The sequence below is a fragment of the Arachis ipaensis genome, chromosome B7 (assembly GCF_059453495.1).
Source record: "Arachis ipaensis isolate K30076 ecotype BB chromosome B7, ASM5945349v1, whole genome shotgun sequence".
Taxonomy (NCBI): Eukaryota; Viridiplantae; Streptophyta; class Magnoliopsida; order Fabales; family Fabaceae; genus Arachis; species Arachis ipaensis.
In genome coordinates, this window is record NC_142442.1 from 130,798,535 (window position 1) to 130,812,451 (window position 13,917).

Consider the following 13,917-nt stretch of genomic DNA (forward strand, 5'->3'; position numbering starts at 1 on the left):
AATAACTTATGTAACCATTTTTTTTTCTTTCCGTTGGGAGCTTTGACTGGCCCATACCCGAAAACATACCCTTTTCTATTTGCCCCGAAACATATGGAATTTGTCAATTTCGTAAAAATAGAAGAAACTTGAATATTTATCTTTTCATAATAGCCGTGTAATCAATAATAAATGGGAGAGAATTAGAGAGGATTTGGAGCATGAGCCTTCCACCGAAAATCATAGCAGAGCTAAGGAGAGACTCCAACACATCAAACTAGGTTTCTTAGCAACCGTTCCAATTTGGGGAGGGTGGAGAAAGGTACCTGGCAAATCGAGGAGTCTCTTTGTCACTGGTGTAGGTCTAATGGAGTCGGTTGGCCATGGGCGTCGTCATCTGAGAATCATGGCACCTTCATGGAGACAGGGGTTCTTCTCCAAAATCGGTTTTACGTTTGGAATTAGCCAACCAGCAACGACGACGGACAGGCATCTCCCTCTTCCATGGCAGTGATTTTTCGGGCTTGGAAGGTCATTCATGATAGAGGCAGAAGGGAGTGGGTTTAAGAGCGTCTAAATCTGTGGCCGACCAGAACGATAGTGGAAGCACCGCCAACAAACAGTGAAGATGTTTGAAGACATCACATCGACAATAACAGAGTAATGGAGGAGTTCCATCAAGTTTCTCTGAGTACTTTTCTCGTGTAAAGGTCGTCTTGTGTTAAATGAGGGGATTAGTTTTTTTTTTTTTTGTCTAGTGCCAATTTGTTTGATCAGCCCATGATAAAAAAAAATAAAATAATAATAATAATAAATAAATTTAATTTATCTGATAACTTTTGATAGTAGATTAACTTTTAAAGAGTGTTGCACTCCCTATTTTGTCTAGAGTGCACTAGCTTTCGCCTTAAGTGTTCACAAGTGGTTAGGATGAGAAAATTAAAATATCCATTAATAAGCAGCACCTATATATATGAGAGTTTAATTTTAATGTATTGACAGTGTAAAATGTTTTACTAAGTCGTGCAATTATATCCATTCTTTTAGATAACTATTATGTAAAAAATAGTTCCTTTTACAGATATGGCATTACATAATTAAATACATATGTAAAATTATTTTACACTTAAATTACATCAAAATTAAATTTATTTTATAAAAATAACTAATTTAATGATTACTTTTTTAACGTGATTAACTAATTTTTAATATAGATTATTATTTGTAGAGTAAAGTATTTTTTTTGTTCCTGAAATTTGCTAAGAATTTTATAGTTATCCATAAATTTTATTTTGTTTTAATTTTGTCCTAAAATTTTTCAATTTGTATCAAATATATATCTGACAACTAAATTTTAAAAATAAATTAGGATTAATCTAACAATAATGCATGATAAATACGTTTGATTTGCTTATGTTAAAGGTTGTTCTTGTAGAGCCAATGAGCTACAACTCAAATGGCATAGTTTCCTCATCATCATCTAGAGACGGTTCGAGTCTCACTCCTAACTTTGGGAAAAAAAAGGTTGTTCTTTGTTAGTGTTAGTTAAGTGAACACCCCTAAAATTAGCAACTTGATTAATCTGTTATGATAGCTCAGGAAGTTTGTTAGTTTGTTACTCTCTCTAATCAACTACAACCACACTTTTCCCCTTCTCTTCTTGTATAAATTGTAACTCTGTAAAACCCTAATCAAATATTTCTCATTCTTGAATCACAACAAATTCGTTCACTCTCCATTTTCTCTCTTTTAACTTTGCTTTCTATTTGGTTCTCTCACATGGTATCAGAGCTTCAGTTTTGATCCATGGAGGGTTTCACATCTTCCGCTAACCAACACTCCACCGTTCAAGCTTCACAGCTTCAATAAAAAACAACAACAATGGCTTCAATTGCCAATTTTCCAGCAATAATAAAGATAGATGACGACAACTTCAAGGCATGGAAACGCCAAACACTAGCGTGCATTAAGGCAAATAGGTTGCAGAATCACATCACCACGAAATCGTCAATTCCAAGAAATTTCAACTCAAATCAAGATCAAGCAGAAAACAGAATTTTTCCAGAATTCAAAGAATGGGAACAACAAGATGAGTGCCTGGTAGCATGGATGCTCTTGGCCATGACTGAAATCTTTGTTAATAAAGTGGTAGAATACAACTAAGCGTTTGAGATCTGGAATGCTCTAGAAGATTACTTTGTGATTAGCGGATAATTTATACGCTTTTTGGCATTGTTTTTAGGTAGTTTTTAGTATGATTTAGTTAGTTTTTACTATGTTTTCATTAGTTTTTATGCAAAATTCACATTTCTGGACTTTACTATGAGTTTGTGTGTTTTTCTATGATTTCAGATATTTTCTGGCTGAAATTGAGGGACCTGAGCAAAAATCTGATTCAGAGGCTGAAAAACGACTGTAGATGTTGTTGGACTCTGACCTCCTTGCACTCAAAATGGATTTTATGGAGCTACAGAAACCCAATTGGTGCACTCTCAATTGTGTTGGAAAGTAGACATCCTGGACTTTCCATCAATATATAATAGTTTATACTTTGTCCAAGTTTTGATGATACAAACTGGCATTTAAACGCCAACTTCTTGCCCTATTCTGGCGTTAAACGCCAGAACTGAGTTACAAGCTGGAGTTAAACGCCCAAATTAGCACCAAAGCTGGCGTTTAACTCCAAGAAAAGTCTCTACATATGAAAGCTTCAATGCTCAGCCCAAGCACACACCAAGTGGGCCCAGAAGTGGATTTCTGCATCATTTACTCATTTCTGTTAACCCTAGCTACTAGTTTACTATAAAAACTACTTTTAGAGATTTATTTTAGATCTTTTGACCATCCTTGGAACTTGCATGTTCACGTTTGGGGGCTGGCCATTCGGCCATGCCTATACTATTTTCACTTATGTATTTTCTACGGTGGAGTTTCTACACCCCATAGATTAAGGTGTGGAGCTTTGCTGTTCCTCATGAATTAATGCAAAGTACTATTGTTTTTCTATTCAATTCACGCTTATTCTTATTCCAAGATATTCACTTGCACTTCAACCTGATGAATGTGATGATCCGTGACACTCATCAACATTCTCACCTATAAACACGTGCCTGACAACCACTTCCGTTCTATCTGCAATAGCTTGAGTGTGTATCTCTTAGTCTCCATTCCGAAAGATCGGAGTCTTCGTGGTATAAGCTAGAATTAATTGGAAGAATTCTTGAGATCCGAAAAGTTTAAACCTTGTCTGTGGTATTTCGAGTAAGATCTGGGATGGGATGACTGTGACGAGCTTCAAACTCGCGAGTGTTGGGCATAGTAACAGACGCAAAAGGATCAATGGATCCTATTCCAACATGAGTGAGAACCGACAGATGATTAGTCGTGCGGTGACAGTGCATTTGGACCAGTTTCACTGAGAGGATGGACGGTAGCCATTGACAACGGTGATCCCCCAACATACAGCTTGCCATGGAAAGGAGTATAAATGATTGAATGAAGACAGTAGGAAAGCAGAGATTCAGAAGCAACAAGCATCTCCATACGCTTATCTGAAATCCCACCAATGAATTACATAAGTATCTCTATCTTATTTCATATTTTATTTTAATTATCAAAACCTCATAACCATTAGAATCTGCCTGACTGAGATTTACAAGATGACCATAGCTTGCTCCAAGCCGACAATCTCCGTGGGATCAACCCTTACTCACGTAAGGTTTATTATTTGGACGACCTAGTGCACTTGCTGGTTAGTTGTGCGGAGTTGTGAAAAGGAGTTGAGATTATGATCGTGCGTACCAAGTTTTTGGCGCCGTTGCCGGGGATTGTTCAAGTTTGGACAACTGACAGTTCATCTTGTTGCTCAGATTAGGTAATTTTATCTTAATTTTAAGCTCTTTGTTTTCATTATTTTTATTTTCGAAAAATTTCAAAAAAAAAATAAATTATTCTATGACTTCAGAATTTTTAAGAATGAATTCTAGAGTTTCATGAGATATGTTGAATCCTGGCTGGCTGTTAAGCCATGTCTAATCTTTTGGACCGAGGTTCACTTATCCTTAGAAGAGCTTCTTTGTCTTTCTCATCAATTTAGCTGTTGTATGTAATGTTCAGCTGAAGCTTGGCTGGCCATTGGCCATGTCTAGTGTTTTGGACCGAAGCTTTCACTGAAAGCTTGGCTGGCTAGTAAGCCATGTCTAATTCTTGGACCAGAGTTTTAGACTAACATTGCATGATTCCTGGAATTCTTATTAAAAATTTTGAATTTCTTTATTTTCTTTTTCAATTAATTTTCGAAAAATACAAAAAAATTTAATAAAATCATAAAACCAAAAATATTTTGTGTTTCTTGTTTGAGTCTTGTATCAAATTTTAAGTTTGGAGTCAATTGCATATTTTTTTTTTTAATTTTCACTAAAATTTTCGAAAACTCATACATGGTGTTCTTCATGATCTTCAAGTTGTTCTTGATGATCTTCTTTGTTTGATCTTTGCATTTTTATGTTTTGTGTCTTTTCTTGTTTTTCATATGCATTTTCAATCTGTTAGTGTCTAAACATTGAAAATGTCTAAGTTTGGTGTCTTGCATGTTTTTCTTTTCTTAAAAATTTTCAAAAACATGTTCTTGATGTTCATCTTGACATTCAAAGTGTTATTGGTGTTCATCTTGACATTCAAAGTGTTCTTGCATATTTTTCTTGTTTTGATTCATAATTTTCATGTTTTGAGTCATTTTGTTGTTTTTCTCTTTCTTCATTGAAAATTCAAAAATAAAAAATATATCTTTCCCTTATTCTTCTCATAAATTTCGAAAATTTGAATTGACTTAGTCAAAAATCTTTTAAAATTTAGCTGTTTCTTATTAGTCAAGTCAAATTTTCAATTTAAAAATTCTATCTTTTCAAAATCTTTTTCAAAAATCAAATCTTTTTCATTTTTTCTTTATTTTCGAAAACTTTTAAAAATTGACTTTCAAAATATTTTCTCATTTTTATTTCATCTTTTTGAAACTAATGCTAACATTTAATATGATTGATTCAAAAATTTTCAAGTTGTTACTTGCCTATTAAGAAAGGATCAATCTTTAAATTCTAAAATCATATCTTTTAGTTTCTTGTTAGTCAAGTAATCAACTTTAATTTCAAAATAAATTCTTTTTTTAATTTCTTTTTCAAATCTTTTTCAAAATGATTTTCAATCGTATCTTTTTCAAAATCAATTTCAAAATCCTTCCTAACCTCCTATCTTTTCAAAAATTGATTTTCAAATCTTTTTCAATTAACTACTTGACTTTTTGTTTGATTTTAAAAGTTTTCTATTTCAATTATATCTTTTTCAAAACCACCTAACTACTTTTCTCTCTCTAACTTTCGAAAATCCCTTACCACTTTTTCAAAATTCCTTTCAAATTAACTAATTGTTTTAAATTTAAATTTTATTTTATTTTATTTCTCTTTTTAAATTTTCGAATTCTAACTACATTTTAAAATAACAACAAAAAATTATTTTCCTTTTATTTTAATTTAAATTCGAATTCAATCTCCCTCTCTCATCTCTCTATTTATTTATTTATCTACTAACACTCCTCTTCCACTCAAAATTCAAACCCCCTCTTCTTCTCTGTGTTCGAATTTTTCTCTTCTCCTTCTTCTATTCTTCTCTTCTTCTACTCATATAAAGAAATCTCTATACTGTGACATAGAGGATTCCTCTTCTTTTCTGTTCTCTTCTTTTTCATATGAGCAGGAACATGGATAAAGACATTCTTATTGAAGCTGATCCTGAACCTGAAAGGACTCTTAAGAGGAAACTAAGAGAAGCTAAAGCACAACCCTCTGGAGAGGACCTGACAGAAATTTTCGAAAAAGAAGGAGACATGGCCGAATCCAATAACAATGGTGGAGATGCAAGGAAGATGCTTGGTGACTTTATTGCACCCTCTTCTAACTTCTATGGAAGAAGCATCTCAAGTCCTGCAATTGGAGCAAACAACTTTGAGCTTAAGCCTCAATTAATTTCTCTGATGCAACAGAATTGCAAGTTTCATGGACTTCCATTGGAAGATCCTCATCAGTTTTTAGCTGAATTCCTGCAAATCTGTGACACTGTTAAGACCAATGGTGTTAATCCTGAGGTCTATAGGCTTATGCTTTTCCCTTTTGCTGTAAGAGACAGAGCTAGAACATGGTTGGATTCACAACCTAAGGAAAGCCTGAACTCTTAGAAAAAGCTGGTCAGTGCTTTCCTGGCCAAATTCTTTCCACCTCAAAAGATGAGCAAGCTTAGAGTGGAAATTCAAACCTTCAGACAAAAGGAAGGTGAGTCCCTCTATGAAGCTTGGAAAAGATATAAGCAATTGATCAAAAGGTGTCCTACTGACATGCTTCCAGAATGGAGCATCATATGTATATTCTATGATGGTCTGTCTGAGTTGTCAAAAATGTCATTGGACCATTCTGCAGGAGGATCTCTTCATCTGAAAACCCCTGCAGAAGCTCAGAAACTCATTGAAATGATTGCAAATAACCAGTTCATGTACACCTCTGAGAGGAGCCCTGTGAACAATGGGACGCCTCAGAAGAAGGGAGTTCTTGAAATTGATACTCTAAATGCCATATTGGCTCAGAACAAAATATTGAATCAGTAAGTCAATATGATTTTTCAGAGTCTGAATGGATTGCAAGCTGCATCCAACAGTACTAAAAAAGCATCTTCTGAAGAAGAAGCTTATGATCCTGAGAACCCTGCAATGGCAGAGGTGAATTACATGGGAGAATTCTATGGAAATACCTATAATCCTTCATGGAGAAATCATCCAAATTTCTCATGGAAGGACCAACAGAAGCCTCAACAAGGCTTCAACAATAATGGTGGAAGAAATAGGTTTAGCAATAGCAAGCCTTTTCCATCATCTTCTCAGCAACAGACAGAGAATTCTGAACAGAGCCATTCTGGCCTGGCAACCATAGTCTCTGATCTATCCAAGACTACACTAAGTTTCATGAATGAAACAAGGTCCTCCATTAGAAATTTGGAGGCACAAGTGGGTCAGCTGAGTAAGAAGATTACTGAAACTCCTCCCAGTACTCTCCCAAGCAATACAGAAGAAAATCCCAAGAGAGAGTGCAAGGCCATAACCATGACCAACATGGCCGAACCTGGAGAGAGTAAAGAGGACGTGAGTCCCAGTGAGAAAATCCTCAGGGGACGTCCTCTGGACAGAAAGGAATTTTCCTTTGAGGAACCAATGGGATCTGAGGCTCATACAGAGACCATAGAGATTCCATTAAACTTTCTTCTGCCATTCATGAGCTCTGATTAATATTCTTCTTCTGAAGAGGATGAAGACATCACTGAAGAGCAAGTTGCTAAGTATCTAGGAGCAATCATGAAGCTGAATACCAAGTTATTTGGTAATGAGACTTGGGAGGATGAACCCCCTTTGTTCACCAATGAACTGAATGCATTAATGAGGAAGACATTACCTCAGAAGAAACCGGATCCCAGAAAATTCTTCATACCTTGTACCATAGGCACCATGACCTTTGAGAAGGCTCTATGTGACCTAGGGTCAGGGATAAACCTCATGCCACTCTCTGTAATGGAAAAACTGGGAATCTTTGAGGTACAAGCTGCAAGAATCTCACTAGAGATGGCAGACAAATCAATGAAACAGGCTTATGGACTACTAGAGGACGTGCTAGTGAAGGTTGAAGGCCTTTACATCCTTGCTGATTTCATAATTCTAGACACTGGGAAGGATGAGGATGAATCTATTATCCTTGGCAGACCCTTCCTAGCCATGGCAAAAGCTGTGATTGATGTTGACAGAGGGGAGTTGGTCCTTCAGTTGAATGAGGACTACCTTGTATTCAAGACTCAAGGTTCTCCTTCTGTAACCATGGAGAGGAAGCATGAAAAGCTTCTCTCAATATAGAGTCAAACAAAACCCCCACATTCAAACTCTAAGTTTGGTGTTGGGAGGCCACAACCAAACTCTAAGTTTGGTGTTGAGAGGCCACAAACCTGCTCTGATTATCTGTGAGGCTCTATAAGAGCTCACTGTCAAGCTATTGACATTAAAGAAGCGCTTATTGGGAGGCAACTCAATGTTATTTAATTATATCTATTTATTTTCTATTATTATTTTATGTTTTCTTTAGGTTGATGATCATGTGAAGTCACAAAAATAACTGAAAAATAAAAAACAGCATTAAAAATAGCTCACCCTGGAGGAAGAGCTTACTGGCATTTAAACGCCAGTAAGAGTAGCAGAATGGGCGTTAAACGCCCAGTCTGGCACCATTCTAGGCGTTAAATGCCAGAAACAGGCACTAGACTGGCGTTAAACGCCAGAAACAAGTACCAAGTTGGCGTTAAACGCCAAGACAGGGAGAAAAGTTGGCGTTAAACGCCAGAAACAAGCAGCGACCTGGCGTTTAACGCCAGAATTACACTCTAAGGGCGTTTTGCACGCCTCAATGGAGTAGGAATGCTAAGTCCTTGACCCCTCAGGATCTGTGGACCCCACAGGATCCCCACCAACCTCAACTCACTCTCACTCTCTTCTTCACACCTTTTCATAACACTCTTCCCCAAATACCCTTCACCAATCACCTCATTCACTTTTCAGCAAAACACCACCTACCTTCAAATTCAAAACTCTTTTTTCCTCCCAATCCCAACCCCTAATACACGAACCTAACCCTCCCCCCACTCCTATATATAGCCCTCATCACTCCTTCAATTTCACACATCACAAACACCTTATACCCCATTGGCCGAACTCACCCTCACCCTCCATCTCCTCCATTTTCTTCTTCCTCTCCTTCATTCTTTCTTCTTTGCTCGAGGACGAGTAAAAACACTTTAAGTTTGGTGTGGTAAAAGCATTATTTTTTGTTTTTCCATAACCATTTATGGCACTTAAGGCCAGAGAAACCTCTAGAAAGAGGAAAGGGAAGGCAAAAGCTTCCACCTCCGAGTTATGGGAGATGGAGAGATTCATCTCAAAGGTCCATCAAGACCACTTTTATGAAGTTGTGGCCAAGAAGAAAGTAATCCCTGAGGTCCCTTTCAAGCTCAAAAAGAGTGAGTATCCGGAGATCCGACATGAGATTAAAAGAAGAGGATTGGAAGTTCTCTCCAATCCTATTCAACAAGTCAGAATCTTAATGGTTCAAGAGTTCTATGCAAACGCATGGATCACTAAGAACCATGATCAAAGTATGAACCCGAATCCAAAGAATTGGCTTACAATGGTTCGGGGTAAATACTTAGATTTCAGTCTGGAAAATGTAAGGTTGGCGTTCAACTTGCCAATGATGCAAAAAACTTTTTGCCCTGGTGCATCTCTTTCACATTTCAAAAAAGTATGGAATCTTGGGTTACTAATTGGTGGAATACTAAGCAACCTGAAATTTTTTTGAATATCATTCAAGAAAAGATTATTCTAAAAAAATTCATAGAATTCAAGGAACTATTCCTCTTGGATGAAATACTAAAGGAATACCCGGAACTACGTTCACAAAATCTTCGTACCAAAATATACAAAGACGCACGCCCCTACACTAGAAGGGTCAACTTTGATCAAAGGTTGGACCAAGTCCTCATGGACATATGTGTGGAAGGAGCTCAATGGAAAATTGACTCAAGAGGCAAGCCGGTTCAATTGAGAAGGCATGACCTTAAGCCTGTGGCTAGAGGATTGTTGGAGTTCATCCAATGCTCTATCATTCCTACTAGCAACCGATCCGAAGTAACTGTGGATCGGGCCATCATGATCCATAGTATCATGATTGGGGAGGAAGTGGAAGTTCATGAGATTATACCTCAAGAACTCTACAAGGTAGCTAACAAGTCCTCCACTTTGGCAAGGTTAGCCTTTCCTCACCTCATTTGTCACCTCTGCAATTCGGCTGGAATTGTCATAGAGGGAGACATCCTCATTGAAGAGGACAAACCCATCACTAAAAAGAGGATGGAGCAAACAAGAGAGCCCACTCATGGACCTTAACAAGAGCATGAGGAAGTTCCTCATCATGAAATCCCTGAGATGCCTCAAGGGATGCACTTTCCTCCACAAAACTATTGGGAGCAAATTAACACTTCCCTAGGAGAATTAAGTTCCAACATGGGACAACTAAGGGTGGAGCACCAAGAGCATTCTATCCTCCTCCATGAAATTAGAGAAGATCAAAGAGCTATGAAGGAGGAGCAACAAAGGCAAGGAAGAGACATTGAGGAGCTAAAACACTCCATAAGATCTTCAAGAGGAAGAACTAGCCGCCATCACTAAGGTGGACCCGTTCTTTAATTTCCTTGTTCTTTATTTTTCTGTTTTTTGTTCACTATGCTCTATGTTTATTCATGTTTGTGTCTTTATTACATGATCATTAGTGTTTAAGTGTCTATGTCTTAAAGCTATGAATGTCCTATGAATCCATCACCTTTCTTAAATGAAAAATGCTTTAATTACAAAAGAACAAGAAGTACATGAATTTCGAATTCATCCTTGAGATTAGTTTAATTATTTTGATGTGGTGACAATACTTTCTGCTTTCTGAATGAATGCTTGAACAATGTATATTTTTTATAGTAAAGTTTATGAATGTTAAAATTGTTGGCTCTTGAAAGAATAATGAAAAATGAGAAATGTTATTGATAATCTGAAAAATCATAAAATTGATTCTTGAAGCAAGAAAAAGCAGTGAAAAACAAGGCTTGCGAAAAAAAATGGCGAAAATAAAAGAAAAAATAGAAAGAAAAAGAAAAAAAGCAAGCAGAAAAAGCCAAGAGCTCTTTAAACCAAAAGGCAAGAGCAAAAAGCCAGTAACACTTTAAACTAAAAGGCAAGGGTAAAAAAGATCCAAGACTTTGAGCTTTAATGGATAGGAGAGCCCAAAGGAATAAAATCCTGGCCTAAGCGGCTAAACCAAGTTGTCCCTAACCATGTGCTTGTGGCGTGAAGGTGTCAAGTGAAAAGCTTGAGACTGAGCGGTTAAAGTCATGATCCAAAGCAAAAAGAGTGTGCTTAAGAACCCTGGACACCTCTAATTCGGGACTCTAGCAAAGCTGAGTCACAATCTGAAAAGGTTCACCCAGTTATGTGTCTGTAGCATTTATGTATCCGGTGATAATACTGGAAAACAAAGTGCTTAGGACCACGGCCAAGACTCATAAAGTAGCTATGTTCAAGAATCAACATACTAAACTAGGAGAATAAATAACACTATCCAAATTCTGAGTTCCTATAGATGCCAATCATTCTGAACTTCAAAGGATAAAGTGAGATGCCAAAACTGTTCAGAGGCAAAAAGCTACTAATCCTGCTAATCTAATTGGAGCTAAGTTTCATTGATATTTTGGAATTTATAGTATATTCTCTTCTTTTTATCCTATTTGATTTTCGGTTTCTTGGGGACAAGCAACAATTTAAGTTTGGTGTTGTGATGAGCGGATAATTTATACGCTTTTTGGCATTATTTTTAGGTAGTTTTTAGTATGATTTAGTTAGTTTTTACTATGTTTTTATTAGTTTTTATGAAAAATTCACATTTCTGGACTTTACTATGAGTTTGTGTATTTTTCTATAATTTCAAGTATTTTCTGGCTGAAATTGAGGGACCTGAGCAAAAATCTGATTCAGATGCTGAAAAAAGACTGCAGATGCTGTTGGATTCTGACCTTCTTGCACTCGAAATGGATTTTCTGGAGCTACAAAAACCCAATTGGTGCACTTTCAATTGCGTTGGAAATTAGACATCCTGGGCTTTCCATTAATATATAATAGTCCATACTTTGCTTGAGTTTTGATGACGCAAACTAGCATTTAAACGCCAACTTCCTGCCCTATTCTGGCATTAAACGCCAGAACTGAGTTACAAGCTGGAGTTAAACACCCAAACTGGCACCAAAGCTGGCGTTTAACTCCAAGAAAAGTCTCTACATGTGAAAGCTTCAATGCTCAGCCCAAGCACACACCAAGTGGGCCCGGAAGTGAATTTCTGCATCATTTACTCATTTCTGTTAACCCTAGCTATTAGTTTAGTATAAAAACTACTTTTAGAGATTTATTTTATATCTTTTGACCATCCTTGGAACTTTCATGTTCACGTTTGGGGGCTGGCCATTCGGCCATGCCTAGACTATTTTCACTTATGTATTTTCTACGGTGGAGTTTCTACACCCCATAGATTAAGGTGTGGAGCTCTGTTGTTCCTCATGAATTAATGAAAAGTACTATTACTTTTCTATTCAATTCACGCTTATTCTTATTCCAAGATATCCACTTGCACTTCAACCTGATGAATGTGATGATCCGTGACACTCATCATCATTCTCACCTATGAATGCGTGCCTGATAACCACTTCCATTCTATCTGCAATAGCTTGAGTGTGTATCTCTTAGTCTCCATTCCGAAAGATCGGAGTCTTCGTGGAATAAGCTAGAATCAATTGGCAGCATTCTTGAGATCCAGAAATTCTAAACCTTGTCTGTGGTATTCCGAGTAGGATCTGGGATGGGATGACTATGATGAGCTTCAAACTCACAAGTGTTGGGCGTAGTGACAGACGCAAAAGGATCAATGGATCCTATTCCAATATGAGTGAGAACCGACAGATGATTAGCCGTGCAGTGACAGCGCATTTGGACCATTTTCACTGAGAGGACGGACGGTAGCCATTGACAACGGTGATCCCCCAACATACAGCTTGCCATGGAAAGGAGTATGAATGTTTGAATGAAGACAGTAGGAAAGCAGAGATTCAAAAACAACAAGCATCTCCATACGCTTGTCTAAAATCCCACCAATGAATTACATAAGTATCTCTATCTTATTTCATATTTTATTTTAATTATCAAAACCTCATAACCATTAGAATCTGCCTGACTGAGATTTATAAGATGACCATCGCTTGCTTCAAGCCGACAATCTCCGTGGGATCGACCCTTACTCACGTAAGGTTTATTACTTGGACGACCCAGTGCACTTGCTGGTTAGTTGTGCGGAGTTGTGAAAAGGAGTTGAGATTATGATCGTGCGTACCAAGTTTTTGGTGCCGTTGAGATCACAATTTTGTGCACCACTTTGCAGCAAGACTCAAGTCAAGGATAGGATCGCTAAAAGTGCAGTTGAAGATAATCAAAAAGCATGGATCCACAATCTCTGAATACATTGGCAAGATGAATAAGGTAATTAACTCTCTCTCAGCTCTTGGAGCTCCTCTCTCAAAAGAAGAATACTTCGAATGTGCTTTAGGAGGATTGGATGAAGAGTACAGTGCATTTATCACCATGATTAATGAAAGAATGGATCACATGACAATCAGTGAATTTAAGTCACAGCTTCTAGCACAAGAGGAAGTGAATGACAGGTTTAGAAAAGTAGATCTAACCATGGCTCATGCGAACCTGGTGCAAAAAGAATCAGATGCAAGAAAAGAAGCCGAATACTCAACACCAGATCCTTATGAGAACTACACAAGAGACTCATACAGAGGCCAAATCAGCATAAGGAGTAGAGGTAGAAGCTTCAGAGGAGGCAGATCGTGGTGGCATGGGAACATACCTCAATGTCAGCTTTGTGGAAGAATTGGTCATACTGTCTGGCAATGTTACCATAGGTTCAACCAAAGTTACCAAAATCCACAATTTTAACATTCCAATCAAGCGACTCCACTGCCCAATGGTGCTTTCCATAAACAAAACAACCAAACACAACCCTACTACCAATGCACTCAATAACTAAACCAGCCTAACCAAGCTCCACAAGCTTTGCTGACAGTTCCAGCGAGCAGCAGTGACACAGGATGGTATCCTGACTCTGGAGCATCTCACCACATCACTTTCAATCAAATGAACCTGATTAATAGTTTAGAATATGAGAGACCTGAGCAAGTGTTCGAAGGTAATGGAAAAGGTATGAACATTAC